A 26,265-nucleotide genomic window follows, 5' to 3' on the forward strand; every position below is an offset into this window, starting at 1 on the left:
AAGTATCGGGAATGAGAACCGGTGCCGAAGCCGAGAGAAGTCGGCCAAAGACCCTTCCTTCGTTACTTTTATTTTCTTTTATTCTCACAGTTTTATTTTTTTTCGCCGTGTTTGCTTCTTTTGCCGCCATGCCAGTTGTCTCAATTGGATAGCTTCGGCGTGTTCGGCTCGCTTTGACCGGAAATCTGTTTCGTGTCGGATCGTCGGGCGGTTTGTTTGGCTAAGAGAATTCGCCGAAGAAGATTAACGCGAGCTGCTCGCGGAGAAAGAAATCTTGTTAGACGAACTTGGGGGCTGCTCCCTGCTCACTTTTGATACATATTTCTTGCAGCTGTGGCGTGCGCTTTGAATCTTTTGCCAGCGAGGCCAGTTCGAGGTGGCTTTTTATTTGCTTTTGACGTTGCAAGATGTGCTCCAGATGTTGACCATGCGCGATAAGGTTGTTTAGCTTCGGAGTGGGGAAAACTTTGAATAGCTAGAGTTTTTAGGACTGCAGTGGTAAGACCCGTTTTTATTTTTATATACGTTTATGACGGTGAATGCAATGCAAGAGCACGGGGATGCAAGAATGGATAATTACTGGGAGTAGAGCATAAAGTATTTGGAAGTTTGACTAACTCGTTCTGCATGAAAAGAGGTGTCTATAGGGCAGCGCCAGGGATTGTGAGGGCAGGGTTTGGACTTCCTTGTCCGAACAATTTCTGACTGCGACTAACAGCGCGTAGAACAACCCCAATCACGGGAATTGACGTGTACCGTCACGTTCCAGTGAAGGTGAAGAACTAAGCATTGCCGAAAGGGAGAGCTAGATAATCGAACTCTGTTGGGCAAAACTGTGGCCGGAAAGTCGCGCGATACTCAAATCACGACGATAGTGGCGAGCACATTAGTACAATGCATTCGCCTGCATCGAATGCGACCGCTGCTTAACTTGTCTCACCGCATTTATGAAAGTTGGCTGGTGCCCGCGTATATTCGAGATAGTGCCGCAGCGATATATTCGCGTCACGCGCTCGCAATCTGATCAGACACGCCTACTTCGCGATAGGATCATGCAGCGACAACGTTGAAGAAACATTTCGGATCGTGTGGGCGCGTCTTGCAGAAATTTCCGATACTGTGGCGCGGCGCGCATTTCGTTGAACGTCAATTTGATAAGTGTGATAATCTGATGAATACGAACACCCTCAATAATAATAATAATAATAATAATAATAATAATAATAATAATAATAATAATAATAATAATAATAATAATAATAATAATAATAATGAAATGACGACGCGTGGTAATACACAGCACTGACGTGAATCGACATCCGTATTTTTTTTCGTAGTTTCTTTCTTTCTTTCTTTCTTTCTTTCTCCTGAGGCTGCTGGCGTGCAAAATGAAACGTCGCGTCGGTTACTTTCCCGCGTAGCCAATCCCATCTTCTCACGACGCGTCGCGGCTTCTTCCGCGAACGACAATGGGCGCGCATACGAGACAGTTTCACGTCGCGACGTTAAGAAAGCTGCCTGCCTGCCTGTCGGCTCGGGGCGGCGGTGTGACTCGTCTCAGGCAATCGCGCGCAGCGGCGCCCCCTGGGGATCCTCCGCAGCGCAAACGTGGACGCCTCTACAGACCGAAGAACGGACACCCACGGCACACACACTGCGACAACTTGTCGAACAAGCAGCGAGCAAAAGCAGGAGGTCTCCGGAGGACCGGCGAGGCTGTCGCGGCTACGCACGTGCAGACGCGCCGTCTAGATCGACGCGACGTCCCGCGGCAGGGCGCGGTGTGTGTGTACGTTTACGCGCCGGTCACACACCGTTATATGCAGGGTTTTGTGCGCGACCTCGCCGTCAACCCCTGGAGGCGGTCATTCCGTATGCATGGAGCCGCTAATGAGCTCGTCTCGCAGCTCGTTCCGGGCCGGGACTTTAATAGATTTCGTTTTCTCTCCTCCTCGTATACGGTCGCACGACTGCGCAAACACCTCTTCCCTCGTTTGCTGCTTCCCGCCACTGTCTCGCCTCTCGCTTGCCGGCGCATGCGCCCTGGAGGAGGAGGTGACGTTCGGCCGTTTTCCCGGCTTTGTTTGTGAGTATCGAGAAGCAGAGCTCTCAAGAAAAAAAGAAAAGTTACTTTTAAATATTTTGATTCTATACAGTGAGATGACTGTTCCACTATGCATAACGTATAATAACGCGTCTTTGTCCACTAGCGTTTTTGATATTAAAGACGGTCTCTTACTGGGTTACCACTACTTTTTCCGCATCGGGTATGTCTCTAGCCTAGTGCAGCCTAACAAATGTTGGCGGCGGATACGTGCTACTGTGTATCTGCCCCGAGCACCGCTGGTCACATTTGAATTAAATTGTGCGGTTTTACGTGCCAAGAACCACGATTTGATTACGAGGCACGCCGTAGTGTCGGACTCCGGAATAATTTTTGGGCACCGGGAGATCTTTAACGCGCTCCCAATGCACGGGAAACGGTCGTTCCTGCATTTCTGCCCCATCGGAATGGCGGCCGCCGCGTCCAGCATTTGATCCCGCCACCCTGTGTTTAACAACGTAACACCATAGCCGCTATAAGCCACCGCGACGGGTTCTACTAGTCACCGTGTCGTTCAGAATAACGTTATGCAAAAATTTTTCTGGCCGCGGGATTCGAACAGAGGACCCCTAGCCTGGCAGCCCGATACTCTAGCCATTAGAACAGGGCTGCTATGCCCCAGGAGGCGGAATAGAATATCCTTCATTTTCACTTTAATATTCTTTGAATACAATGAATTGGTAAGTTACAAAGTACAGACGAGGGTCCCAAAATCAAAGACTGCAACGGGACCCTCGGGTAATAATAACAATGTACAGATGTATTAAAGAAGGGCAAGCTAACCAAAAGAAAGAAACACAATCGCGAAAATACAACATAGAAGAATAAAATCTACGAAAACAAATTGTATGTATACAAGCCTATAGTGCAAGAAAAAAATTACTTAGACAGTTTTGCTCACTGGAACGAACTGTGTGACACAGTTATGCAGTCGCTGCCAGCTTGTGTCATAGTTTTCCCGTGCGTAGTAGTCACGGTATATAGTGTACCTGTCGGTGCGGGGTTCCTCAAAACGATGCGCCGCGTCTCGATAGCGCCAGGTAAACGCGCCTCGACACTTTCTCCCACTTCCCCTCATGCGAGGAGTGACGGCGATAAAATGCGGTGCGGAGAGCCCCTATCTCAGCCGACTGGACTTCAACTGGACGTTTAACCTCCTTCCAACTTCTTTTTTTCGAAACTCATTCTACTCGCAAATTGTGCAAAGCCCACAACTCTGGGACGATCCACCACGGTGAGTACGTGCCATTGTGCAAAAAAAGAACCTTTTTTTTTTTCTCCCGTTCCGGGCCTTGCAAATTTTCCGCGCTGCCCAAAGAGCCTCAATCGTACGAGACCTGTGTGAAACCAAGATCCTGGATCATTGGCCGAGGAGGAGGAGGAAATAAAGAGAGAAGGCAGGGATGTTAATTAACCAGAAAGGCGTCTGGTTGGCTACCTTAAGAGCACAGTACACATCGGGCCACCAAATCGCTAGTGTGCATCTTGAAGGCGAGAGAGCCGAGATGACTGAGGCGATAACAACGAGCTCTTATTACTTGCTTATTACTTGGTTGCAAGCGCTATTTTAAAACTGTCTAATGTGAAAGCTTAAGATGCGCTAGTATGAAACACGTCTTTCCAGTTCAGACAGTGATTTCGGCGAACGTTTATGTCAGAACCGCGTTCACTGCTGTTCGGTATGTTGTTCTCCTGTTGAAGAATCCCTCTCGCGGAGCCTTTGCTCTCGTTACAAGCAGGCACAAGGAACGTTACCGGCCTTGAACACAAATGGGCTCTTCTCTTTCATATTTGCGGACAGCCTGCAAAACACGGACGCAAGAGATAAGTAGTAGGAAATGTAGTCAAATGACTACGTAAAAGAAGGTGATGTGAAAACTGGCCGCAAATACAGATCCATTCCTCCCACATAAGCAAGGCTTCGTAAACACCTGTGGGTGTGTGTGTTTTATAGGTTCAACCTGCAGCGGCGAGGACGTACGCGCGGGGAGCCCTTTGTTCCCTCGACTTGTGGTGGATATACTTCAGTAAACTACATGAGCACTTAGTGTTGCAATGCCCGACTTTGATCAGTCGTTACTTCGCGCTGCCGAGCCTATTATTATTATTATTATTATTATTATTATTATTATTATTATTATTATTGTTGTTGTTGTTGTTGTTGTTGTTGTTGTTGTTGTTATTGTTATGTCCCTATGGCTTCTGAAATCGTCTCCTAATTGTCTGAATTATCAGAGTAGGCTGTGATTTTCTGGACATCCTTGCCCGTGTAGTGGCTTGTCCAAGCACCCGCACCTCTCGTTTCGACCAACGAACCACAATTTCAACTACGTGGCCTGCTTTAGCGTGAAATTGGTTCTGTAGATGACGACAAACTTATTTTCGTGTCTTTTTAAAACGTTTCAAATGACGAGTGCGCCATACAACTCCCAATTCAGCACGACATATCACATCGAAAGTCCATGTTTACGTGTTTATCTTTTATTAACGGGTTGAAAGCAGGAGTTTGCAATCTTTCTTTCTTTTTTTTTTTTGATTTCACGAAAGTACACTTCTAAAGAAAGTAAACAGAACGAATAGTTTTCATCAGATAAATATCCAGATCAACATTATGAGAATAATCGCGCGCATGAAATACGAGAAATGCAATCTTTGAGAATGTAGAAAGACCTGTAACTGCATGTGTTTGCGTGTGTATTCAGAGTGTCTGCATAACCACGTGCGCTGCACGTTGCATGCGTAGCCGTGTGGACATATGCACGAATAGATTACCCGCATTTTTAAGGCGAAGTTGGGAGAAGCACCTCGGCAGGAGGAAACTATAAAGAAAATGAAGTCGAACCAGAAATAGTAGGCGACTAGGCGAAGAATACAGTGTCAGTAGAACGTGTGGTATCTTAAGTGCGCTTTCGTCAGAAAACCAAAACACAAATTCATACTAATCTCGCACTCTTCGATTGTGCAATCTTTTTCTATTATTTCTACAACAGTTACAACGTGCGCTACTACGGAGGTATATATGCAAAACATTTTGTGTACCTCTCAGTAAAGCCCCTCCATCCACCGCCACCACCTGGTCTGCGGTGGGGCGTGGATGGAGGGGCTTTACCTCTCAGGGGCGACGTATCTAATGTATATTTCATTTAAACTCCACGTTCTAAAGCACGCTAGTGTCAAGTTTTGCGACGGTCACCCTCCTGGAGATTGCCGTTCTTTATTATTATTATTATTTTTTTGTCACCGTATAGTACCAGTACTACTGTTCTTCTCGGTCGCATTTTCGCTTCTTTGACGAATAATTATTTGCCATTTCACCGCCCCCTACCTCCCCCTTAGTGACACCATGAAACACAACGAAACAAGTCAGACGCACGGCCGGGAACTTTGTGTGAAGATCCCGGTGAACCGGGCGACCTGTCGTTCTTGCTCGGTGCTCAGTTTGCTCGTAGATGGCGCTAGGGGTTCCGTCCAAGGCGGCGGGGCAAGTCCTACCGCTCCAGTCATGGGAATAAGAAAAAGGGAAAAAAAATAAGCCTGATTGCTGTAAGCGTGGAAGGCGTGTACCAGTTTCCTTACTATTAAAATACCGAACGAACGTCATCTCATGGTAGGTAGATGAGAATTCCGAAGAACATCCGGAATACATGTCAGAATAAAGTCAAAGCCAAATTCCTGGCCGAATAAAAAGCTGATCTAATCTTTGCACCATATCAATGTATTTTTATATAAACTAATTCACAACCACTTCTCCTGTCAGCGGTTACTGTCAGCTGTAACGATCTGCGTGCCTTGCCCTAACCTGCGTAATCCTGGCATGTTCTACGTGAATTGTTCGTGCATCTCTAACGCTATAACACGTCTGGTAACATATAACAAAATAACTTGCGTGATGCTCTTGGTTTGTTCAGTTCTACTATTCGCTCATTATCTGACTTCTGTCTCTGAATAATTGAATTTTTTGTTGCACTTTGTACCACTGTTGTTTGAGATATTGTTTTGTTTTTTGGTTTTATGTTGTTTATGTAACACAAGTGCACCAAAATTAAGGCGCAAAGCTGTTCTTGGGCACTATTAAAAAAAAAAAAAAAGCAAGCTCTTGCCCTAACGGGTGGGCACATTTCTTTGTATGAATCCCCTGCATTTTTAGTTCAGTATGCCAGAACTGTTCCGTAAATTTCGACAAAGTTACAAACTCTGACATATCGCATTTTATTTTCTACAAAATATGTTCTGCATGTTCTTTTGTCAAACGTTTTCCAAATTTTAGGAAATTTACAATCATACTAGTCCTTGATATATATCGACGCCGTGGTCCCGTTGTTTGACGCGCGCAAATCAGTACACTATTATAATGCGTAATATTTAAGAGTGTCGCCGTAAACAAGACCCGTTCGTTTACGCTTTGCAATAATTTTAGTACGTGAAGCATTCTTGGACCAATGAAATAAAGACGCTAAAGTCTACAGACCATTATTGTTATTATTAATAATTCATTTTATTTCTGTAGAGATTGCCAAATTTTTTCGCACTTGCCCATATGTAACAACAAAACAGGGCTCCTGCACCTCGCAATACAAGATTCCTGAATGCGACAGCCATTCCGCGCAGCCGTAGGTTATTACACCGCATTGCTTTCACTTTCGGGCCGGGTTCCTTTGCCCGCCAGTGGACAAAGCAAAGCAGGCAATGTCTTTCGGCTTTCTTAGCATTATCCAGGCGTCACGTGTCCACTCCTTTTCTTTATGGGATGGGTGATTGTCTCAGTCTGGCGGCTTCTCGCACTATCAAAAGTGAGAAGAGTGCCGCTAATGCCGCTAACTAGTATAGGTGCCTATTACTATTACTGAGAAGCCCTTTGATTCGTTCCAGCGTTAGGGCAGTTTCTCGCTATCGGCGTTTCTCCCGCCTCTCGATCTGCGGAAAAACGCAATTAGTGCCGCCGCTGAGCCCGTAAATTGCGAGGGAAAGGGAAACGAGATTGCGTTCAGATGGCGACAAGCTTAAATAAGAACATCGTCGCCAGCTCGGACGTGAAAGGAAGCGCTTGAGATATGCGAGAGGCTATACAGGGGTGAAGTGTGCGGCTGGATGCGCTCTCGGACGCTCGCTTTAAGAAAATAAATAAAAGACTATATGTCCGAGCCGCAGAGATGTACGGGCCGCTTAGTGCTTCCATTACGGGCGCCCTTACAACAGTCACATCGGTTGCGAGGGCAATCATTTCATCCTCGGGATTAGCTTCGTTTTGAATCAGCCGTGCGTGTCTTTTGCGGGAATAAAAAAGGGGGGTAAAAAAGAGCCGAAAGAGAGAGGCGCTTATTCCTCGTCGGCGTACAAAGTGTGTTACGAAACGAACACAATCATTTCGGTTCTGTACCTTTTTCGTTTCCTTCCCTTCGTGTACTGTATAAGTATGCTTGAAGAAATGCGCGCAGCGTACTGAAAGCTATCGAGTGCATTGACCACATTAGAATCGAGCGCAGGTTGCGGGCTTCGTCAAGCCTACTGCTGAAAGCTTGTTTCAGTATGTATGCACAGTGAGTGTGAAGCTTGAGCATGATGTGCTCTAGTGTCATTCACTAATGTAGTCTCAGCCTGCGGTGCAAAATTCTACGCGATAGAACACCACACGAATACGCCACCTTATGCCTTTAGCAAAGTGTCAATGTCAGCGGGCTTATTTATAGCACGTTGCCACACAGCGTGTATATGAAGTCAGTTTCCTCGAGTTCAGATATAGTACACGTTAACGCAAAATCTACAGAACGCCTGCTTAGTGTGTAGGAAAGGATCGTTGACGCCATTTACGGGTGACACTCAGAAGCTCAAATTTTACTACTTCTGGTTCACGAAGGCGCCGTCTGCTCCCGGTTTTGAGAAGCAGACTACACGTTCGCAGCGCCTATATACGCGCTTGCCACTACGTTTGTCTGATGCGGAGTTCTCTGGCTTTCTGAAAACTGCTCGCTTTTAGCCGGGCGATGCTGAAAGCTCTTTCACGTGTGCTTCGGCTTAACCGTACGCTTTTCTTTGCGAGCGCCGTCCGCCAACTTCTCGAAAAGAAGAGCGGGCCTGGTTTTCGAGGAGGAAGCAATCCGCCGGCTGGACATTAATCCCCAGCGCTCGCGTTGGGGGGCTTATAATTACTCGGCCCCCAGCTGGCTCTGCCGCCAGACGGCGCTGCAGACTCGTGCGGCCGTTATCTCAATTTGCCGGCACGCGATGTCGTATAGTGGCTAATTAAGTATTCGAGATGTAATTCCAGCACATTTCTACGCATTTCCGACTGCGTATATAATGTACCCCCCACCAGAGCGCCTGCCGCCGTCTCTGCTCTCTCTCCAGTGCGCTCACTTTTGTCGTTCCCTTACGCGTACCAACCACTGATTACGCAAGCGTTCGCAAAGTGTTCCCACTGTGGATTCGTCCCCCTCCCTTGCGTTCTTTCCCTACGCCCATCGCTGTAGCCAATCCGTTATAAGATGCATGGCGCAGAAGTAGAGTCATTAGGCTGAATCCTACGGTCATGCGACGGCGCTTTGTTAAACTGGCTAATGGAAGTCGTCAATCCCGCACGGCAAGTGAGAGTGCACCTCCACGTAAATGTGTGTGTATACGTAACAACGAAAGCTCGTCGCCATGTTCTTCTTTCGACAGCCAAGCCAGCCCTTGCCTCTTTCGGAAACTCTGTTCGTTTTCTTTCTTGTTATTTCTCTGTGCGTGCCCTCGCAGCGCTCATGTCAGCAGTGGAAGACATATAACAGTACCCTTGCATGGCTAGACAGTCGATTGAACGGAGCGTGATAGTGAGTCCACTTCGTAGTTTTTTGCAGCCAAACGCAATCTTGCTGCAGACCTTCTAAGACTGCCCGCGCGGGCCGCGCATGCGCATTCGATACAGCGACAGCACGACGATGACGGCGGCGTCACTGACGGCGCGATCGCTCCTCTAGTGTTTCTACAGTTGCTGTCGCAATATAAACAAATATATGCCCGGAAGCGCCACTGGTGATGCAGTGTGCTTGAAGTTAAAGCATGCAGGGTGCGCTAACAACTAAGCCGTCGGGCTTGCCAGTTGTCGCGGGATTTTGTAGGATTCCCGCGATGTCAGAAAGTGGTGACGCTTGTTTGTGCGCATTTCGGAGCCCACAGCAGGCAACACTGTAGCGGACTAAAACCACGCTGTGCGCTTTGTGGTGAAGCTGATTCTTGAGTAAAGGACGGAGTCCGCTGGGAAAAGGTGCTGACTGTCTGTCGCATTACGTGAGTTCGCACCGGAGGAATCGCTGAATACGGCGGCCTTTTTCCCGAGTGGAATGCGAGAGAATATATATATATATTCTAACCATGTATAATCTTTTCTGTAAATCCTATATTTGTTGTATATAGTGTTGCCTTAAGAACTTGTTACAACCATCCACTCGCTATATTATTATTTTTTTTTTGGACATGTACTGTTGTTCATTTGTCACGAGTGCAAGCTCCTTACAGCAACAATGTGTCGTAGCATTGGATAAGCGCATGGGGAGGGGGTGAGAGGGTGCGCCATGTACGCACTTAAGCACAACGCCTTACCGTTTCATGTATTCCCTGACGAAGGCGGGACTCCGGCCGAAGCGTATGAACGTGTGTGCGTCCTCAACCTACAAGTGCCTGCCCAACTGCCGGATCCCGGCAGACTCTCACTTTACGTTTACATGTATATATATGCAGCTTAAAGATATGAATGTAACCCTGCATCGTGCGGAAAGACGAACAAATCTAATGGCAGTCATCTTGACTGCACTTGCTGATGTTCACACGTCACTGGAAGGGGCAGCCCCTGTTAGAAATCAAGCGGATGGGTCGTGCGTCTGGGCAAGTCCACAACAGGTGGTCGCATGGTCTTGTGCCAGGGTCGCACAGCTGGGGCAGGTGGCGTCGACCTCGGTGATCCAAGCCCTTCCACTCGCGCGCGGCAGCATATGAGAGGGCTACCCAGCCAGGATCGCTCTTCAGGGAAGCTTCCTCCACCTTTGTGGTGTTTGCGGTTGAGGGAGCGGTTGCATGGTGGGTCGCCACATGGTACGGTGTCGACATGTGGCGATTGCGGCGACCCTGGTACAATTCCTCGTGTTTTTTTTTGCCAGTGCACGCTGTGCAGTATGCAGAGACTTTCGCTGTCGTTCGTGCTGAACCAATTGGACGACCAGCCTCTGTCGGAAGAAATAATTTTGAAAAATCTACGCGACTTCGCACCAGAAAGCCGTGCTAGCGCTACTGCGCTTCTTGAGATTGACCTGCCTGGGTGAAACGCCTGTGATCGAAACGCCTTTTCTTTTCCCTGTTTTCTTTCTGTTTCTTTTTTTTTTGTACCTTTTTTTTTTCTCCTGTCGCTCTTTGTCACCTTTACAACCCCTATAGCCCCCACCCCGGTGCAGGGTAGCAAACCGGAAACTCGCCTCTGGTTAGCCTCCTTGCGTCGCTCTCTCTCTCTCTCTCTCTCTCTCTCTCTCTCTCTCTCTCCAAGATAGCAAATCGGAAGTTCTTTCCAGTGCACCAAATTCTTCTGTAAAGTTCGCGTCGACATTGTACGCATGCGCCGCATGAAAATGTTCAATGAGGCTAAATGTTCAACAAGAAAAAGGTTCTGTAGTAAGCTTTTACGCCAAATTTTAATCCGCTCAGAACAAGCAGTAGTTTTTTAACGGCAAATTCGACCCCCATATTAATTATAGGATTAAACGTATTGGAACTGATCAGTGGAACCACCTGGTGTGCTTTAACGCGCACCCAAATCGAAGCGCGCGAGCGGTTTTCTTTTTCTTTCTTTCTTCCTTTCTTTCTTTCTTTCTTTCTTGCTTTCTTCCTTCCTTTCCTGTTCATTTTTTTTTTTCGTTTCACCTCCGTCGAAAATCAGCCACGCTGCCGGGTTGCAGACACGATTTCCAAAGTCGCTTGCCCGTTTGCAACGAATATAGGCTTAACGAGGGGTCCTTTAAAAAAATCCCAGGTGATCACAATAATTGGGGAGTCTCCCTCTGTGGTGTGCCTGATAATCATTGCGCTGTTGCCACCTAATACCCCAGAATTTTAACAACGTACTTCGGGGCATACCCACTTCAGGACTTTCTGAAATTCTTATGGGCCAAAAGAAAACGAAAGAAAGCTGCGTGAAGTGTCAGTCATGGCGCCCTGGTCATGTGCATTACAGGTGTTTGGCTTAAACATGTGAGCCAAATCACGAAGCCGGCTTTGCTTCAGATCGTACAATCACTATATATAGCGAAAGTGTCTTACCGCCTATACGACAGCGACAGCTCTTGTGTTTGCAGTTGTTCTCGTGATGACCATACATATTAACCAATATAACATTACGATGGGCATAACATTAACCAATAGCAATATCATCCACGCGACAAAAATTGCACTCCACCTTTGAGTTCACAGCTCCGTCCGTTTCCGTATGGGTTGTCTAAACAATATTGTGCTTATTTATCGCTTTTGTTGGGGTATTTGATTTAAAGGGTGGGAGCTCACGACGAAATTCAGTTTGTTTGTTTTTTCGGTTAGTAACTTTTCTAAACACACTGAGATTTTGCGCAATAAAACCCGAGTAATCAGCCAGCGCGCCTCATGGTGCTGCATGCGGTATCATGATGTTAGCGCGTCCGGTGGTATTGGCGGCTGCACTATACAGTTACTCCTGCTGAACTTATGGGATTTTTTCGCTGAGTCTCGTTAATTTCTCTGATTTTTATTGCGAAAGCAATACTGCTCGCACATTCGGCCCTTCGGTGGTCGTGGCGCCTCCTTACACAGCTGCGCGTCACGTGACCGTGTGACGTCAGGCCAGACCGAGAGACGGGGCCCCAGCTCGCGGCATCGATGGTGGAGGCGAAGCCTTGCGCGCCGCTGCTGCGGCGCTACCGAGAGATGGCGCTCGCTAATGTGACGTCACGCTAGGAGGATAAATGGGGCTACAGCTCGGCTTCTCGCAGTGGTCGGCGCGCTGCCTTGCGCTATGTCGGATGATGTATAGCCATAAGTTTAACAAAGGGCAACCATGTCCACACCATCAGCCGAACCAAGGCGCAGCCAAGGGTATTGCTTTCGCAATCTTCCAGACTTAACCAAGCTAAGCCTTCAGCCAATTTTTCTTATGACCTCTCTCCGACGAGTCCGTCTTACCGGTGTAAGCATGTACATGTTGCATCAGTCACGTTGACTGCGAAAGTCAAGCTTGCATGTCACGTACACAGTATGCAGTGCATTGAACTGCGATTGGATTTTGATTTCTTGCAGGGAACACGTTGTGGGGCTAATTGGTTGATAGCTTTAAAAAAGAAAGAACCTTTCAAAAGATGAAACTCTTATACCATAGTGAAACAAATTCAGGAACGGCGGACACTCCCTTAGAGCCCAGCGGCTGGTGTGGACGCTTGACCCACACTTACAGTTTTGGTTTTGGGCGCGCGCAGTTGAACGCAGTTTGAAAAAGGGTCACAAACTTGGCCTCGTAAGATTCAGTCGGCGCGAAACTAACCAATGTGAAACTTACTGCGTCAGAACGCCCTGTGCGACCAGCCTGCCCGGAATGTACTATTGAAAAGTACCGAAATAAGTTACAATAATGTTGGGGCCCATAGGAAAAGTTGCAACGATGGCCCTGCAAGATTCAGAATACGCAAAACTGCGCCTCAACGGCCGAGCTGTTTTTGATGCCTAAGCATTGTTTTGCGAGTACTCCAGCAAGCCGCGTCACGCGAAAAGTGTAATGGCTTGTATTTGCACAAAAATACGTAATTTGCAAAGTTAAGTCGTTTAATCGTTATAATAGTGTAAATGTAGATGATAGGTAGCTTTAAAGCGATAAGGAACAATCTAAACCGGTAAAAAAAGAGAGGATACCCATAGGGATACATATGCGCTCCTTAGAATATGTATGGGGAAGGTTATAGTAGGGTAGGGCAAACTAAAATTTAGAGTTGGGTCAACTTGTAATTTGGGGTGGGTCAACTTCAAATGTGGGGTGTGCCAAGTTGAACTTGACAGTGGGCCAACTTAAATTTGGGAATGGTCTAACTTAAAGGGGTGGGCCAACTTTATATCTGAGAGTGGGCGAAATTGCCGTTTAGGGATGAGCCAAATGAAATTTGCAGATAGGCCAACTTGAAATTTGGACATACGGTAACCGAAATTTGGACGCGGGCCAACTGAAATTTTTAGGGTAGGTCAACTCGAAATTTAGACGTGGGCCAAATTAAATTTTGTGGCATGCTTACGCATACTTAGACAACTCAGTGGAGTTTCTGCATTCTTTTCGCTAACTGTGTCACAACACACCAGGTGGCCACTCAAAGAACCTTAAAAGTACTTAAACAAGTTGCAATATTTTTTTTTTTTTTTTACAATGACTATACCTAACGAGAGGTCCTTTAAAAAATCCCAGGTGGTCACGATAAACCCGGAGTCTCCCACTGCGGCATGCCTGATAATGATCACGCTGTTGCCTCATAAAACCCCAGAATTTTAACAACCTACTTCAGGGAATTTTCATTTCAGGACATTCTAAAATTCTTCAGGTGACGCCCTGGTCACGCGCATTACAGGTGTTAAACATGTGAGCCGAATTACGAAGACGGATTTGCTTCATATCGTACGTTCACTATAGTGAAAGCGTCCTATGTATGTACGACAGCTACAACTCATGTGTTGTCAGTTATTCTCGCGATGGCCATACACACTAACCACGAAAACGACACTCCGTTCCGCACATAGCAGCCAACGTTGCTGAGGCTTGAGAGACGTCTTGCAATGGCTTCGTTCGCACTTGAATATAGTTCGATGTTGTTCTTTTACCGCAAATATGCGCCTGTTTTTGACATAGGCTCAGTATTGAATGAAACAAGTTGTAATCCCTAGAAACAAACGCACTGAGGTATACGTCTGCTAATATGTTGTTTGAGATGATTTTTCATTTGTCTTGTATTTTCCGGGCTTTATTTGCAACCCGTCGCCGGCAGCGTCACGTGCATGCTCGCGCGAGCAAACGCTGTTGACGCGCCGCGACGCGTGGACGAAGCACAGACGGAACGCGCGGAGTGATTTCACCGAACTTCTTGAGTAGCTTCCACAGCGTTCACTGCTATGCATGGAACGGAGCATAGCAGTTTTACCCACGCAACGAAAATTGCGCTCCGCCATCGAGGTGATAGCGTGCGTTTCCGGATGGGTTGTCTAAGTAATCTTGCGTTTATTTATCGCTTTTTTTTAATATTTGAATTAAAGCGTGTGCATTCATGACGAAATTCAGTTTGATTTTCTGTTCCGTTAGTAGCTTTCTTAAAAGCGCTAAGAGGTTGCACAATAAAACCTGAGTAATTAACCAGGACGCCTGTTGTGCTGCATGCGGTATCATGATGTTAGCGCGTCCGTTGGTGTTTGGCTCTAAGAGCAGTGGGGTATTGTAGCACAACATCCATCGTGCGGCCACCACAGCGCCGAGATCGGTTTGCGAGTCTCGTCTACTACAGCGCTAGCTACATTTTGTGGTGCTTCCGTAACATCGCAGAACGATCTCGGCAGTCAAATAGAGCAATGTACCCCAGAATGCGAAAACTACGGGTGATAATATGGGGTCATCTTGAAGAACAGTTGTTCAAACTCGGTGAAGCCGAGTTTCTTCGCCGCTGGTCTACGCGGTACATAACCGTCTCCCGAGGCAAAGTCTTTCTACAGCCAGAATAATGCTCAATTCGGTTGCCCGAGTTCAGACTGTATATGTATGTGCCCCGGGTACCTTTCATAAATTCGAGGCCGACAATAATGCTTTTGCGTGGATGCGGTAATGAGTTTTGTTGTTGTTGTTGTGTGTGGCAAAGCCAGTGTCAAGCAGACACCATTTATTATTTCATTTGTTAATCTGTTTTGTTTACATCAAGTATGATGTATTACATGTGATGTACCTCAAATTGTACTTTTCGTTCCTACCACAGTTGTAAGCGTGCCTACGGGTGAATAAATTTCCTTGTCAACTTCACAATGCACTGTACACTATGTACGTGACCAGCAAGCTTGAGTTCCATAGACAGTGTGACTGATGCAAATTCTAATACCGATAAGACGGTCTCGTCAATGAGAGGTCATAAGGAAAAGGCAGGAAGGTTAACCATGCTGAGAAGAAAGTCCGAGTACCCGTGAAATCATCCGACTTCACGTGACTGCTATTGGAGCCAAACGACAACGGACGCGCAAACATCATGATACCCGCATACAGCAACAGGCGCACATGTTAATTACTCAGGTTTTAATATGCAATCTCTTAGTGTTTTTTAAGAGAGCTATAGGTTTCTAAGGCATTTCTGTTCCGTTATAGTATAGTATAAAGGAACAGAAATACCTTTCCCGTATGAACTTTCGTTGACGAGTCCGTCTTGTCGGGGTTGGAATGTGCAAGTTGCATCAGTCGCACTGACTATGAAAGTCAAGCTTGCTGGTCATGTGCATAGTACTATGTACAGTGCACTGAATTGTAATTGGACTTTAACCTCATATAGCATAGAGAAAGAAATTGAACAAGAGCGGGCATAGAGCCCAGCGGCCGAACTGACTGTAGTGCACCAAGTGGCTGATGTGGACACTTGAATCAGACTTCTAGTTTTGGTTTTGGGCATGCGCAGTTGAATACCAACGTTAAATTGCGCCACAGCGGCCGACCTGTCTTTCGCTAACTGCGTAACAATTAACGCCCTCTGCGGCCCTGAGTGTGACCAAAGAAAATGCCATACAAAGTACCGAAAAAGGTTATAATGATGTTGGCACCGATAGAAAGTCTCGCAAGCATGTAACAGTAAGGTTCAGTACACGCCAAACTAACTCACCATAACGGCCGAGCAGTTTTTCGCTGGCTGCTTCACAATGCCCACGTGCCGTGCCCTAAGCCTAAGTTGCTTGAAATACAGCGCTGACTGTCAATCAAAATTTCCCCCCCTTGGCGGGATTGAGTAGTGCAGGAGCGCCGTGTCGAAGTGCGGCAGGAATCCAAAAATAAGCCGAGAGCCCAGCAGACCAAAGCTACATTATTATTATTAAGAAAGAAGAAGAAGAAGAAGAGCACACATGCACGCGAAGTCGGTCTCGCTCGCATGGGTGGCATGGCATATGCATCTGGCGCGTCCGGCACATTTTTGGCTTATCGCTGGGTAACGCAGGAAAAGCGAATGGCAAAGTATAACTTCATTGATACTCAAAACTTCTCGTTATAGCGGGAAAGAATAAAAATAAGAAATATTGTCTGTTAACTTCACATTCTTTGTTCCCGATGCACGCGTCAGCTAACGGCTGATGTGAATACTAGCGTGAGGTATTATTTCCAGCTGCCAGTGTGCGCCAGTTGTCCGCTCTGGTCGAATTTCATTTTTTTATGCTTATAGCCTGAAAATATTCAGTTGAAAAAACAAACAAACAAACAAACAAACAAACAAACAAACAAACAAACAAACAAACCATACAAGACATTTGAAATGCAGTTAAAAGTACTTGTATACGACGCTAGAACATCCTAAACCAGACTCGCACATTTGCTGTTCAGCTGGGAGATTTGTGCACTCATTGACGAAAACTTTAATGGGACATCTAGCACGAAACAAAGCGCTTATATTCGCGTGCTTTCAGACTGAGAGAACACCGACGCGGCACGTGAATCGTCTCGCATCTTGCAGCAGTCTGTAAAACGGGCGGTATCACTTCTTCGGTTTATGCGCCTGAAAGAATGGAGCTCCACGAATTACTTGGAGTGTTCGATCTCGTTAGAAACGCCGTGCTCAAAGCGTTGTTTTTGCGATCAGAGGTGGCGCCGATGACACGCTGAGATGACACGCTGATGCATTTTCGCTGGATCCCCACACACGGGCGACAATATCACAGTTTGTCTCGCTCGAGCGTCCAGTTTGCATTTATGATCTCAGATTCGGTATGTCGCGAAATCGCTACCACACGCTAGAAGAGGTTATTTCTCTATGTAGCGAACATTTTTTTTTTGTATAAACAAGAACATAGGGCTAATTTTCAGTGAGCGCATGCTCTACAAATGATTATATGATTGTACAATGTGGTATATAGGGTTGCACGTAACGACAATCTGTTGACGAAACACGGGCGATTTCTAAAGCGGCTGCTACAAATGTTATATCGTTGCACAAAGCCGTACGTGACTGCATGTAATGGTATAATGTTGATAAAGCGTGGGAACTAATTAGGAGCGCATGAGTTGTAACTTCAACCTTTGGAACGATGCATGTGGTGCTGCATCGCTTGTCGTCTACGCGGAGGGAAATGAAAGACGATGATTGCGTGATGACCACGTTGATATGTCTTCTACATTGGCTCGAGTATTCACGTGTGTTCAGGTATTCATTTGATCGCATGTACACCATTTCCTAGTCCTATTCGCTGCTTCAAATGCGTTCTTGAGACAAGCAGATCGAGGTATATAGCGAAACTTTTCACAGTGCTGAAGCTGTTGCGCAACAGTATGGCTGCCCCGATGACGGGAGTGTGTGGCCTGATTAACTCGACGCCATGGAGGAATATTTGGCGAGCATTGACAAGCGGCTACTTTCTGAAGGCCTGCTTTTAGACCCGTGGCCAAAATACTCCTTTTTTCATGCCGCGAGGACCATTGTGCTTTTTTTTTAGAGACACCGAACTGCATATTAGATTGTAATAATGTATTTCCGCCTAATTGTTAATTTTTCATTCGCGCCTTCTCTTATGATCTTCCTTCTTGTTTTCGTCTCCTTATTGTTCGCCTTCCCGAACCCTGATTAGCAGGCTGTAGAACGTAGTAGTTCAGGTTGACTTCTCAGGTTCTCTACCATACTACATCTCTCTCTCGACGCCATTCGTATTTTTTTTTTTATTTTCGTATTTCATTCGCATTTCATCATTTTCGTCATTGCATCTTGAGAAATTACTTGTGTACGTTCATATTGTTTCTGACCACTATCCAACTTCCTTTCAATAACGGACACTTGCGGGTACGCCTCTTGTTTTATCGTTTTACACCTCTCTTCAACAGCCGATTCGTTGTCTAATCCCTGCAAACCTTACGTTGATTAGACATGCACCATTGCTCCTGTTCCGAAGGATGCTGCGCATTTATGGTCTTGGATGCCCTTGCGGCATTAACAACCACAATATTAATACGTACATGGCAATTCCAGGGTACGTCGGCGTACTTGAGTGCTGTGACAGCAAAATATACGCCGCAGTTTGAAGCATGTATATTCCGTGTGTCTCAAAAAAAAGAAAAAAGAAAAGAAAAGAAAAAGAGAGAGAGAGAGAGAGAGAGAGAATCATGCGGTCGTGCTGGCGCCTGCCTTCCTCCCCAGCCTCTGCGGAGAGAACTTCTAGCCTTTCAACGTGCTTTTAAACAGACTTCCAACAAAACTTTCTTGACTTTCCTTGCGCGTCTTAATTCTCGGCCAAACATGTCCTTCAAGAAACTCAAACTAGGCCAACAAACAGTTCTGTCGAAACACGAGTAGTCGAAGCTGGGCTACTTCACTTTCGTAAAGCATGGCAAACAGTGCAGACGGCGCGAAAAGAGAGACGCACGCGTTTGACAGTCGGCGTCAAAAGAACTGCGGTATCGGATGAAAAAAAAAAAAAAAAAAAAAGGACTTACAAAAGGAAGCGACACCCAATTTTCGCAAATACCAAGTATAGGACGCATGTGGAACGACATTGAGGGTTCTTTCCACTCGGCGATTCCCCGGAAAAAACACCTTGGTGCACGCAACACCGTTCCGGGGCGGTGTTATTCAACGCCACTAGGGCGCGCACGTGTGGTCTTAAGACCTTAGTGATGCTTGCGCCCTCTGGAAAAGGTCCGCATTCGCTTTAAAACTCGTCGGGGCTTCGAGGCTCGAGCCCCCAGCCGGTCGTCGCGAGCCGCTTTCCGACGAGAAAAGCGGCTTCGCATCCGGATCAGGCTTTCTACGGTATGAAAGCACCGAGAGAGAGAGAGAGAGAGAGAGAGAGAGAGAGAGAGAGAGAGAGAGAGAGAGAGAGAGAAACGGGTAGAACCAGCAGCGGTCAGCGATGGCTGCGTCTCGCCGTCGTCTCGCTGGCCGGCATGGCAGCACCATTGATTAAGGCTTAGAGAAGACAGTACGGCTCCTGTGAAGGGACGATGGGGTGAGAGATGCCCCGACGCATTGTTGATGGATGACTGCCGCTGCCTGGCCACGGCTCGAGCGTCCTCGTGAACGAGGAATCGGCCGAGAGCTAACGGTTCGCTCGCCTGACGCGCTCTCTCCGTGGCGCGTTGACGCTGCCGCCGATACGCGCTCCAACAACGGTGTGACCGGAATGGCTGTAGCAGCGGGATCCGCGGAGCGAACAGCCGGCGGTTCCACGTAAAAACGGTGCTTCGTCGTCGATTGTTCTTGTTGCGAAAAATGCTCGCCGTGGTTGTTCAGTGGCTATGGTGTTGGGCTGCTATACTCAAGCAGCAAACAATTAGCTGTGCTTAGTTTGGAGCAACAAAACCAACTTTACGTGCCTTCACCAGCCAAGCTTAGATAGCTAGGCACGAGGTCGCGGGATCGAATCCCGGCCACGGCGGCCGCTTTTCGAATTGCGAAAACACCGGCGCACTTAGATATACGTGCACGTTAAAGAACTCCAGGTGATTGAAGTTTCCGGAGTCAACCAATATAGCGTGCGTCATAATCAGAAAGTGGTTTTGGCACGTAAAGATATGTATATTTTTGTTGTTGCGAAAATATGCTCAGTGTCGTGCTGCTTTTAGTGAACGCACCTCGTTACGTTATAGTATGTATACGTACTGTCGCAGCAGCTTAACTTTGGGTATACGAATGAGACTATGGGCTGGCAGTCATGATCGCGAGGCGATGGCCGCGTTTCCTCAAATAAATACACGACCGTCAGTCGGGGCACTCTCTGACACCTTTATTCGAGGAAACACGATTTCATTGATTAAGACTTGCATTGGGGCTAGTTGAAATGGTTACAATCGGAATACAGCGCTGTAGAGTTAAGACAGACACAAAACGCGAACACAAGCACAGACAATGAAGCGCTTCTATAGAGGGATTTATTGGGAGGGCCAGTGATTGTGCGTCTCTCTTAACTCTGCAGCGCTGTATTCCACTTACTCTGCTCCTTGTAATATGCGCGCCAGGCAGCTGGCTAGTGGTGCATATATACAGTATGGTCGCTTTTTATAAGGGGAAGCGCAGGGCAGTTTTCAACATGGCAATATGTGCCAACTGCCACGCGTGCTCTGATTTACTGCGGCTTGCGTAATTTCTGCGTGTTGCGCTGTACTGGTAAGTCGCAAAGCGCGCAGTCTCTTTAACGGTGCGCTTTGTGATTACCGATCGCCACTAGAATACTTCGCTCCTTTCTCGCACGCTTTCACTAGAGAAGTTGCTGGTTCGCGAGCAAACGGGTGGCGATTGATTGATTGATTGATTGATTGATTGATTGATTGATTGATTGATTGATTGATTGATATAGTGAGTGGCTTTGATGACCGAAGGTAACGTAAAGGCTATGCATGCGTAAGCCCGAAATAGAAGAGCCCGGATCGATTTTGACCACCTGGGGTTCTTTAACACGTCCCCAGAGCGTGGTGCAGGAGTGCTTTTGTGTTCCACTCAGCCCCTGCGAATGAGGGCGTTGGGGTCATGAATCGAACCCATGACCCTGTGGTAAAACCCCGTGCGCCATGGGTACGAAGCCATCATGGATGCCTCAAAGCGGCAAACAGCTGGGGCATAGAGATGTCGTGGCGTCACAACGCATGATCTGCAAGATGCAGAAGTAGCGCGCCTTAAACAGGTCGGCACGTACCCCGAGCTGTTTCAAACGCAGCTTCAACAGGTGCACGGCGTATTTCAAGTTCGCAACCAACGTGCAGCGATACACTCGCAACGCCACCGCTTGCCCACTCGGGCCACCGGTTAAAACCAGCGTGAAAGGCCACCCGCTTCTCTTCCACGGTGCCGTCGCCACCCACCCCTCATAATAGCGGGCACCACCCAGCGCCGGCCATGTCAGGCCTCGCGTCGTGCCTTCCGAATCCCGCTCGTCGTCGCCAACGTGTGTTGTTGCTTGCTGCTGACCGACTGGGTTTTTGGCATCATCCGTTTTCCTTTTCTCCCTCCCACGTCTCTCGTTCTTCCCGTTGTTGTTATGTGTGTGTGTGTGTGCTCCGGCTTCCCGATTTACCCTTTTTCTCTCTCTCGTCCGCTGCCAGCCGAGGCAAGATGAATGGCCCCGGTGGCCCGTCCTGAGTCGCGTTCGCTGGCGGCAGCGCTATAGTTGGCGTGCGCCACGTCGCCTCACGTTGGCTGTGCCGATGCTCGTTGCTCTGCTCGGCGGTGGGGAAGGAGGACGCCGCATTTCAGTGCTGGGCGTCGCGTCGCCGTATATGGGGAAGAAACAAACAAAAAGCGGGGAAGATGGGATGGAAGTGCGAACGGTGTGTTCTGTAGGGGGAGAAAAAAAAGGTGGTGCGGGTTGAGCAGGATCGAGAGCTGGACCGGCGCTCTCCTTGGAGAAGGTGGTCGCCTTCCTTCGACGAACGCCTTGTGTGCTGTGTAGGGTGTAGAAGGGAGGGAAGTAGGCTCGCGATGTGTGCTTTGCAGGAGAGGAAGAGGACTAGGGACTAGAGCTGTGTGCTGAAGGGGAAAAAAGGGCGCGAAGGAGTACCACGACGTGCAACGTGGTTGCTGTTTCGTCTAGGCGGACGTTTTCTTTCGCTGAGTGCGTTGTGTGCCCCGCGAGGGAAGAAAGGCAACGAGGGGGATTGATTCTAACAGTGTAGCTTGCAGAGAAAGGGGATGGCGCTCCGAGCGGCGCGCCGTAGAGAAGGGAAAAGGGGGAATGACGGTTCAAGTTGGGCGTCCTGTATAGGGAAGAAAGCAGTGGAGCCTACAGTGGAGCCGTCCGCTGCTCGCGTGTGTCGTGTACGGTAGAAGGGGAAGCGCGCGAGGTATTGGGGAAGAGCTCGAGAGCTGTGCTCGGTGTGACCTGGTCCCTGTAACGGGAACTGCGGTTGTTTACCCACTCGAGCTTTCTTAGCTGCTCGTTTTCTTTGTTCCTTCGTTTCCTTCCTTCCTCTCGTTCCCGAGACGTGCTGGAGACCGTTGTTAGCTCGATCCCTGTCCTAGGTTCAATCGGTCATTCGCTTCCGCGCGCTGCTCCCGGTTCTTTCATTCTACGCCAGCTCGGTTGCGCGACCTATGGCTTTCCCGAATGGAGCGCACAAAACATATTCTTGGAGCAGAATGGCGCGTTTACAGAAGTGGCATCATCATCTGGCGTTATCCGGCTCTTGCATCGCGTTCGTGTGTTCTTTTTTAATCCGTAAAAGTGTGGAGCGTCGCGCTTGCATGCACTCAGAATGTTATTCCAACAGCGCCGGAAAAAAGGAAGGTAGGAGGTATGTGGGGATACCGGTGCAGCCTGTCGGACTATAGTTGCACTTATTTAGTCGTCGCTTTTAAGGATGCCTTCTGGGTATTTGCCACTTGCACGACGGATTCCCTCCACTTCTGCTCCAATTTCCGCTGCATTTGTTGAGGCGAACGGTTCGGCTTTACATTAACCCGGCGCCCCTGTCGCTCAACTCTCCATCCGTCATTTTTTTTCTTTTCTGACGAATGTCCAATATGTAAGCTCTATTTTTGCCTCATGTTGCCGTAGTCACTCTGAAGATTTGTTGGTTTGTTTCCCCTTTTGGAGACAGCTGGTCACATCCGCCTTCCTGAAGCTGGACATGATCCACAGTGCTGGCGTATGCTGGGAGCTCACTCTCGCGGAATCACCAGTTCGATTCTTGTTCACGTGTTTCCGGGTGAAGTGGGCTCAGCTACCGTTGACATCCATGGAGCGTTTCTTTCTGAATGCGACCGACTTTTCCGGCGCGCATGGTAGATTGCGAAGCTCCCGTTTTATTTTAAGATGCAGTCTGTCAATATTCGTGTATGCGAGGGGTTGAGGCTGCCTACTTCATTACATTCGTGGAATGCGCTGGCCTTAGACATGCATGCTTCCATGATGAATGACAGAAGAATGTCTTCACGTGCTTGTTGGTATATGTTGTTCTTGAAAAACGAGTACATGCAGTACGAAGAAACGTAACGTGAAGGCACACAGATGATGTGCACCTGCGAACAAAAGTATGCGGACCACAGGGTCGACGAAAAAAACAGAATCTCTCCCTAATTAACAAGTACAAACGGAAGCTGATGAGTGCACTAGAAGATTCGTAATGCCAAGTTTCGACTGCAGTCTTTAATTTCAAGTTGCATTCACAAACAGAGCAGAAGGCGAGGTTTATCGCGCAATCCCTGGTCCGTATACTTTTGCTCACGGGTGTACACGGTGTGGACGTACCCATCATGCTCTCGAACTCGAGAAATCGCCTCGGAAGCAACTAAAGTAATAGAAATGTATACGCCGTTTCTGGCACAGATTGGAAATCTATAGTAATCCTAATAGCCATTTAGTAGGAAATCTACAGGCAGCCGTTCATAGACTGTAATGTCACCGCAGGGATACATACTGCTCTATTTAAACTTGAGACATATTCGAATTTACGACGATGTGTTGTCTCCTTAAAAAAAAAAAAAAAAAAAAAACAATTGGAAGTCTGGGCATAAGGCTTGAGGTAGAGACGCTTACGTTTAGTAGAACAAGGGTAAGTATGCCCTTGCCTACCGTCTACACGAACCGAAATTTGCATAGATTACTACACCGAGCGTTTTTATACTTCCCGTTAACTGTGAATGCAGTAATAGTAGTAAATCAAATATAAAAGAAAGCAAGCAAGAAAGAACTGAAGAAAGAAAGATAGAAAAAACAAATCACGAGCCATTCTATTCTGTGAAGTTGTATGACCAGCGAAGCTTTTCAGCATACGACACAGAGGTGACACACAGAGAGAGAAAATAATGCAGAGAAAGGCAAGGCTAGTTCCAACCGGAACTACCAGAGGTAGTTCCGGTTGGCTACCCTGCGCAGGGGGAAGGGTTAAGAGGGATAAAAAGAAACAGAGTGGAAGGGGGAGATAGAAAGACAGGGAAGAAAGGCGGGAGGTGCATCCGTATGTCCGGAGACAACGAACGCAACCGACACATGGTGAAAACATTTGAGTCCCACAGGGGCAAAGCACACTCACGGGACATCAATCGCAGCTGAGCCGCAGCGTCTGTTCGCGAAAGCGGAATGAAGAATTTTGAACATTGCTACGGACTAATTTACCGTGATTTTTATATACATTCGCGTGGACGACGGGACCGCCTGCTCGAGGAGCCGGAGGAAACTAGACACACGTGATAGCTCGATGTGACCGCCTCCACGGAAGAGCGGAAGGAGTTACGCAAGCGCTTGGAACGCCGACAAAGAGAGGGCGGTGCGAACGTAGACGTGGCCCATGCGGGTGCATGTGTAGCATCTGTCGTTATCAGCTTAATATTGGATAAGATTCGCATTTAGGCCCAAGCTATTAAACTTGTTGTTCCAAGTTGGCGGAGTGCTTGAAGCCTGCTTCAGCTCCGCCGCGTGTCGGCGCGGTATCGCACTATCTCCGGGATCGGCCCACGGTTTTTCGTCTACGGACATCGATCCGCTGGGTACTACCGTGTACAGCTTTTCTGTAAAAAAAGAGAAAGAATTGAAAGGCAGGCAGGCGATAACACGTGTAGCTGCTAATCACTCTACGTACGAATGAGGCCAGTCGATTTCGTAAACTTTATGGATGCCCGCGTCGCTTTGTAAGTATACCACGTGTGGCGGTACTGTTTAAGCATATCTATCTAGGCGGAGTGGCGTCCCGTCCGACCTCACAGTGGTGACTAAAAACACAGTGCATGTTGTATTGTCTCTTGACAGTTCCACCGCAACCCTCGATCTACCTGCTGCGCGGGATATGAAATCGGACGCGCTTCTGTTTGACCGCCGCACCATCATGTCGTCATCGTCGTCGTTTCCAAAGATGTCGAAGCCAAAGTGTTCTCGAGAATTTTCTCATGTTAACTACACCCCCTCCCCTTCTCTCCCTCTCTAGGCATTATGCAAGGCGTTTTGACTGTCTATTGTTCATAGACATGGACATAATCGAGAAGGTAATCATTCAAGAAGGATGGTGACTAACTTTTATATAACTTCGCGCGCGCGCGAGAGAGAGAGAGAGAGAGAGAGAGAGAAACATGGGGAAGACAGCACGTTGCGCCGAGAAAGGAGATTCCTAAAAAGAATAAGAAATATATATATATATTTTTGTCAGGTTCCTTTCGGATCTAGTCGACCGCGATTGTCAGACTATTGTGAATTTTCTCACCTTCCGACATCGCCTGAACGGGAAGCGGTGTTCCCTAAACCGCCGGCCGTCGTATCGGTGATTTGAATCAGTGCCGCGTGGATGACTCGCTGTCAGAACGCGGCTTAGGTCTAAATATAAGGCACTCTCTTTACGATGGAGGAAGAAAAGAGTGCTCTCCCCTCTCTTCTCCCGCCCTCGTCGTCCCCGAGAAGAAGCGGCGGGCCGTTATAATGCGCGAATGTGGCTTTGCCGCACCCAGCGAGATCGCGACCGCCGATATCGCCGAGGCCAGGTAGTTCGCTCAAGCCACGTGTTCGGTGCGCATCGGTTGTTGCGTGCAGCGCTACGGAAGCTTGATGATGCATTCGACTGGTATCTTTAGAGCGCTGTGGAAAGCACTCTGACTGATTGAACGATGCGCCGAATTAAGAGAGAGAGAGAGAGAGAGAGAGATGCGAAATGCAGGCAGGTTAATGGGAAGATAGATATACATGTGGGCTACCATGCATTAGAGATGGAGTAAAGGGAGAAATAAAGAAAAAAAACTTACACAGACGAGTACAGGAAAATAAAGATCACTTACACAAACGAACGCGAGACGTTGTGAAGAAACACTGGGGCTGGGAGAGGTAGCCTACCGAAGGGCTGTGGATTAATTTTCAACATCTGCGGTTCTTTAACGTGCACCAGATCTAAGTACACGAGCGTTCCTTTTTTTTCATTCTCATCGAAATATGGTAGCAGCGGCCGGGAATCGAACCTGAGACCTCTTGTTAGCAGCAGAACGCCACAGCTTTTCAGTCACCGTGGCGTGTAAAAC

The 26,265-nt window shown here is 47.7% G+C and overlaps 1 non-coding gene across 1 annotated transcript; it reads left to right on the forward strand.

Moving 5' to 3' along the window:
- Positions 1-24,546: 24,546 nt before the first annotated feature.
- On the forward strand, positions 24,547-24,730 carry LOC126539283 (U2 spliceosomal RNA). The gene has a single exon (XR_007601277.1). It is a non-coding gene; the product is annotated as a U2 spliceosomal RNA (small nuclear RNA).
- The last annotated feature ends 1,535 nt before the right edge of the window (positions 24,731-26,265 follow it).

Source organism: Dermacentor andersoni, chromosome 11, assembly GCF_023375885.2.
Source record: "Dermacentor andersoni chromosome 11, qqDerAnde1_hic_scaffold, whole genome shotgun sequence".
NCBI classification, from domain to species: domain Eukaryota; kingdom Metazoa; phylum Arthropoda; class Arachnida; order Ixodida; family Ixodidae; genus Dermacentor; species Dermacentor andersoni.